A 7,230-nucleotide genomic window follows, 5' to 3' on the forward strand; every position below is an offset into this window, starting at 1 on the left:
GTTTGTCATCAAATACATATGAGCTTTTTCAATCCAATCATATGTAGCCCGGATATCACGTTTTGATCTAGACGGTTGACAACTTTAATGATAAGAAACTGTCACAAACACCGCGTTTGACATTTTATTTTAGTCATGAAATAGGATTATAAAGGAAAATAATCACTTTGTATCTTAATTTTCTGCCTTACACGGTTGAGAGAGTTTACAAAAGAATCTATGGACGCGTTTTTTCAATGTAATCATTAATATTGATAAATTTCTTCTATTCTAACAAATGGGACGGATGAGATACCAAAGTCTAGGGGTGAGCAAAAATATTGAAAATTTGATAAAATCAAATCGAATCAGGTTGGTTCAAACCAAAAATGGGTTTATTCAATTAATTTTTAACCATTCAAAAGTCAGATCAAATTGGTTGCGGTTTAAGCAACCAACTCGTTAATTAACAAAACCAGCCCTCTAATGAATTTTTCTTTATGTTTTTTTTTTCATTTTTAAATTTAAAAAATAAAATAATGAAAACACAGATATAAATCTTTCTCAAATAATTTGTTTGACGTCTATGCTTTTTCTAACAAAACTTTAAATTCTAGAGGAAAAGAAAAGCAAGGATTATAATTATTTATTTTAAACTCCAAATTTAGATTGTGGCCTTTTTTTCATTTTCATGTAAATGTTTGTTGGTAACTATCGAATATAGGATGATTTTTAAAAAATTGACCATTTAACATTTATATAATATATATATTATTAATACATACTACTCAAGCAAATATATACATATATATATAGACTTTTAACAACTGAATTGGATCGATTTGAACTGAAATTTACCTGAATCAACCAAATCGATTTCTATTTCAAATTGAGTTCAAAATCAATCTAACCCGAACCACGCAAACACCAATGATATATCACAGTATTTCTTGGTCATTACTCCTTATAGAGGTCGGGTAGGTCCTTTTTTGACTAATTGCAAGTTTTCTCTCACATAGGACTCTTAAAAAGAGTAACAATATTTAGCATCCCTAATACTAAGTCTCAACCTAAATTACACGTAACAGACGTTGACTTAATCAAATGATAAAAGAGAAGAATGTAAATGGCGAAAACGGATCATGGATTCCCATCGATTTTGTTCACCTGAATTCTCAACAAATAAATGCCTTAAATATTTATAAGAACATAACCCAAATCAGAACATATATTTATTAAAAATATAAAGGAACAAAAAATTGTACAATAGTACAAGCTGTTGGGCGCGGAACCTCCAATAACACACCTTATTTTCAAATCGGATTATAAAGAACGGGATTTAATGACAATATTGAAGTATACCAAATCACACCACGAAAACACAAGATTAAATTTGTAAAGAAAGAACACAAAGGATAAACGAAGAAGAACGATATTTATTAATTCAACAATATGGAGAATACAAGATAGACTAGCAATACTAATTCTATGTTATTCTCTACAAACTGACCATATAAGTCTCATATTTATAGGCCAACCCTAGAAGAACCCTAAAACTCAAAAAATATATTACAATTAAAAGACTCAATTTCAACATGATTTTGTTTCCTTATTTAACTTAGTTTCCTTAAACACTAGATTAATATTCTCCTGATTCAAGTCGAATCTGTCTCTTTAAAAGACTCTTATTTTAGTCATACTCTTAACACAAGCACACCACATTACGATGTTCAAGTTTCTTTTGTCATCATACACAAATTATTCTAGTATATTTCATCTATTAGAGAAACAAAAATCAGATTACATAAACTTGCAGCCATAAAATAACAATAAATGCTTATGCTTATGATTTGGACCAAACACAACACATCATGAGAAGGAAACCGGGGAGATTGAAAATTAAATTCTTAGAACAACAATCTTGTACTTTTGTCTTTAGTTCATTTTCTAATACGCCTTTAACAATCGTCTCTCAATTTCTTGGTGGTCCCAAAGGAGGTGGACCCTTCATTTATTTCTTGTCACCTGACTCAATCTAAAAGTAGATCTGAACCCATAGGACTCTTTAATAAGTCAAGACATCATTTCTCTTCATTTTCCTCTACTTTCATCACGACAACTTCAATGAAAATTGAGTCTCGATTTTACACAACTTTTTTAGATTATAAGATAGCCAAACTTTATCTTTAATTATATATTTCATCGGATTCATTTTTATCCATACATTTGATCAACTTTTATTAAAATTGGCTAAAACTTGTAATGTGTTTATAAAATTGATAAAAGTTGTGAATCTTATAAAAATATATTGAAATTGAAATTGTACTTAAATAAAAGTTGATAAAATTTGCGCAAATCTTTACGAAACAAGCACTAAATAGAATATATGTATGTTTAAGTCGTCAAGGGGACATGTCATTTCATTCTCTCTCCTAAATTTGTCCACGAGTTCCGTTAAAATATATACGCAAGTAATTTCCATGAATATTACAGGGCTACCGATCTTTTCACATCAAATTTTCTTCGTACAAATATTCATCTCTCGTCTATATATATATCGAAACATTTGGCTTCTTGGAATACAGAATCATTCAAACTATTTATTTCTTTCTCTCTATCTCAAACACACAGAGTGACGAAGGAGTTGATAATCCCCCTTAGATATGGAGCAGAATGGGATGGATTTCAAGGCCAAGGAGTTGATCAGTTCTGACTACCCCAACACTACATTTTCTGAGAGTAGCAGCAAATTCAAAACATACCCTTTTATTACTCCAGTTCGATCAGGAGCCGTCAAACGCAGAATCTTTACAGGCATCGTCTGCAAATTTAAAATTTTCTTTCAAATCACGTTTCCCTGCATGTTTTCTGAGGCATCAAACGCAGAATCTTTACAGGCATCTTCTGCAAAGTAATAAGTTTCTTGCAAATCACGTCTCCCTGCATGTTTTCTGGATCATGAAAACATGCGTGTATATTAGCAAGCATAGGAAATGATAATCTATTTCTTTGATTTTCTGCAAGTAAATGGTCTGTTCAATTTCGATATGGTTAGTTCTTTGTTGTTGGAGGCTATGTTTTTGCTGATATTTTACATGTAGTCCGCTGGTAATTTCAGTTTTTAAAATTTAAATACTTCTTCTCTCTTTTTTTCATTTGTTTGGGCGTACTACCATTTATTTGTTTGATTCTTTCAATTCTCAGACATTAAAGAAATTTGTCACTGCACTAGGCTAAGCTAAGTCAGCTCGGTCCTTCCACCCACGAGCTAGGGTAGAGTTGAACTCGGCTTATGATCACAATCAAGATTTGCTTCAGCCTTTTTGCCGATCGTGGGTCTCATGGTTCGAGCTAAGCCATCCACAAACCATGACCCATCAAATGGAGAACAAGAAACAAATTTCGTAAATGTTTATGAAAGATCAAAACTCTCCTGGTTATCACTAAAATTATGTATTTGTTTGGAAGTAATGATTTTGTTGATGTATCTAAAAATGAAGCCTTATGTGTAAATAATACCGATAAATGCCAAAAAAGAAAATCAACCAAAATCGAATAAATTGTCTAAGCATCGGGTTTAATTTGAGGGGGTGAAACGTGCAAATAAATTCAGTGGAAACAAAAATGCATGGTGGTGAAGCTTTTCTTTATCTTAAAACATCTCTAATGGAACAACGAATTACTCATAGATTTTACAGCATAAGCAAAATAAATAGTTTTTAAAAACAATCTCTAAGAAGAAAAAATGTCTTGATGGACTTCTAGATGTACGGGTACTGTTAGACATGCTTCACAGCAATTCAATTAAGGGTCTGTTTGAGTCACATTATTCCAAAAAAATACATTCTTAACTAGTGATTTGACATCATTTCAACCATACATCTTCAATAAAATAATATTACACGCAGATCAAAAACTTTTTCTTATTTTTTAACCACACATTTTCCATCAATACATTATTCAATAATACATTCTTACCAAAATAATGTGGCTCAAACACCCCCTAATTATGTTTCTATTTTTAGACTATTAGATTTTCTTTCACTTCCACTTTGTTTTATTATCTTTTTCTTAATTTAATAAGACATGTAGGCGAAAACTTGATGGAACGCATTGGATACGAATTTTACACTTGATCGTCAATTCATTAGACATCAATGCTACGTAAACTGAAAACTCATTTGTTTAAATGTCACATAAATTGAAATCCTAAGAATGCATCATCTTTGTGTGTTAATTAACACTTTCGAAAAGAGTTCGTATGATTCATATAGCAAATACTAATATTATTTAATAAATTCGATCTTGATAGTCACTACATTAATGACAAGAAACTGTCACAAACTTTACATTTGACATTAATAGTCAAGAGAGAGAATTATAAAGGAAAATTATCACTTTGCATCTTTACTTTTTGACTTTAACGACAGAGGGAGTTCACGAAAAAAATCCAAAGACGTGTATATTACGTTGAAATTAGATAACTACAATACTCAGATATCCTCTATTTTCACACATGGGATGAGATACCATCAAACATTCACCAATAAAACATGTTCCAAGTGTCCCATGCACTATTTCTTGGTTAGGTGGTTTTGACTTATTGCCCCTATTGCAATTTCCATTTGACATATGATTCTCATTGTCGAGTTGACTTGCCATTTTCCTATAGTTTCTCTTAGTCAATCCTCCCACAAGCAGAAATTTTCAGCCATACAACGGGATGGTCCGTAAGGAGAGTAATGTTAGCCAGTATTACTAACGCTAAACGTCAACTTAGATGTTAGCTAGTATTACTAATACTAAACATCAACTTTACATAGCTTTTAAATTTTATACTATTTCGTTCTCATTCAAACGCTTAGTGTGTTTGGTTTGTTGTTTTTAGTTTTAAATTTTTTAAAATTTATTGGTCTAGTTTTTGGAAAATGAATTTTCGAAAATAAGATTAAACTTATAAAATATAGCTCAAAACATCTTCTTGACGTTTTCAATGTTTTCAAAAACACCAAAAATACTTAAGAGAAGGGTAATAAGCATTTAAATAAAATTCTAAAACATATACAAATTACTAAAAATATATATATATAATTATAAAAAAAAGGAAAAAATATTTAGAAAAATCTAAAAAATATAGAAATTTCAAAAAGATAATAATTATATTGGTTATTTAAATAGAAAATTTATTTAAATGAGAACGGAAAAAATTTAAGATCACGTCATTAATTTGTATATTCACTAAATTAGTTATTTGTTTGTATTTTACATCTGTAAAAAGAAAAAATATTGTAAAATTCATCAACTCTAAAACGTATATATTAATTGATAATATATTAGCACAAATTTTTTTAAAATTTTACAGAATAATCAAATTAATAGAAAATGTTATCAAATAATTTCTCAATATTACAAACCAAATGTACTTTTCAGTTTTCTATTTTGAAAAACAATTTTTCAAAAATTTCAAATCAACTGCATTTTCAATAATCTTAAAACAAACTGTCGAAACGAAAACTGAAAATAATCTCAAAACTGTAAATTGAAATACAAATCAAACGAGCCCTCATCTTCTACTTTTCGTTTATCTTCTCCATAAATTAACTTATGTCCAAGTCTCTTAACCACATTAATAACATAATTTTTATTTCTATTTTTACACCAAATTTTATTCTCTCATAAATCTTTAGAATTCCGATTAGGCTGTTGTCAGCGCTGTGGGACCTTTGTTTGATAGTCCCAGGTATTATCCCCCCCCCCCCCCCCCCCCCCCCCCCCGTTCCCCCTCGTGAACCTGATTGTGCTTTTGATATTGGACAACTTTGTCATTCTACCTTTCTCTTCTATATATATATATATATCTTATCAATGGAGCAGTCTACCGTGTATATATATATAAGAAATTATTTTGAAACTTGTTTTGGTGACTTTGTACAGTGTCCCTTCGGATTAGCATAAATTAATTCCTTTGTTTTCAATCACATTACTTTCTAAGTTGGACGATGCATGGCGTCCCCTCGTCTATGGGCCCGGGGCAGCCCCTTGTTAGGACAGGGCCAGGATAATCGTTCTAGGTTTTTTGGGTTTGTACTCACTTCCACTCATGAGTTTTTGTGTCTGATTCTCACTGACACAATATTTCGACCTCCGAAATCCAATCGACCAGACTCTCAATAGTTAACTTGTCTCTTTCATGTCTACATATATGTTGCTCACTTTGAAATTGTTAGCATACAAAGGGTATAATTTCAATAAAAGGCTTGACAATCGTTTGCAGTTAGATGATAAATTCATTAATAAAAGTATAATTTGAGCATGGAAGAAATGAATGGACAAAATTGACTAGGGAATGAATGGAACATCAAATAATAAACTGTCATGTATATACCACATAGGGCGACTACCAATAATCTTTCACCATGAATAGCATTACTTATAAGATAAAGTCAATGGACATGAGTTGACCTTCATTGATTCAATCATTATTACGTACTAATACTGTTTACTTTTAACATTTTATTCATACACATGGCAGTGGGCTCCTCACCATAGGGATATTCGAATGTTGCTCCTCTTTTGGAGATGACACTAATGAGGCTTCATACACTTAGCATATCGGTCATAGCTCAAGTTAGATGCTCATGCACCTTGACAAGGCTATTTGATTCTAGAAGCACAATCATGGTTCAAATGAAGCTCTATGTGGCTCGAACAAACAAGGTGGGTGCTTCCCGTGTGACTTATATGTGGCACCGTGGGTGGCAAAGTAAAAAATTGATCTCACACTAGTCTAAATGACACTAAATTATATGCTCAATAAAAGATAAAATTATGTGAATTACATAGTTGTACTTTTCATTTAATGTTAGTGTCATCTAAGCTGATGTTGTAATACTAGTAGTACTAGATAAAATTACTCTAGAAATTATGGGAACCAATTACATAATTTTACAGACATATTCATTGTTTCAATAACATAATATTCTGGGTTCTTAGATGTTTAATTATTATTATATCTAATTAATATGGATTAAAATAACTTAAGTTTACATAAAATTATATTCGAATTCTTAAGGTCGAAGTTCACCAGCAACCAACAACGTTTGACTGAAAAAGGATTTTGTTCACCTTATCAGATTTACCTATTTTCTAATTCACTTTATCAATTTTGACTTTTTCTTACTTGGCTATGAAGAATTTGGTGTACGTTCTATAGTACTAAATGACGTAACCTTTCTACTAATATCACTGTCC

The sequence above is a fragment of the Olea europaea genome, unplaced genomic scaffold (genome assembly GCF_002742605.1).
Source record: "Olea europaea var. sylvestris unplaced genomic scaffold, O_europaea_v1 scaffold187, whole genome shotgun sequence".
Classification (NCBI taxonomy): Eukaryota; Viridiplantae; Streptophyta; class Magnoliopsida; order Lamiales; family Oleaceae; genus Olea; species Olea europaea.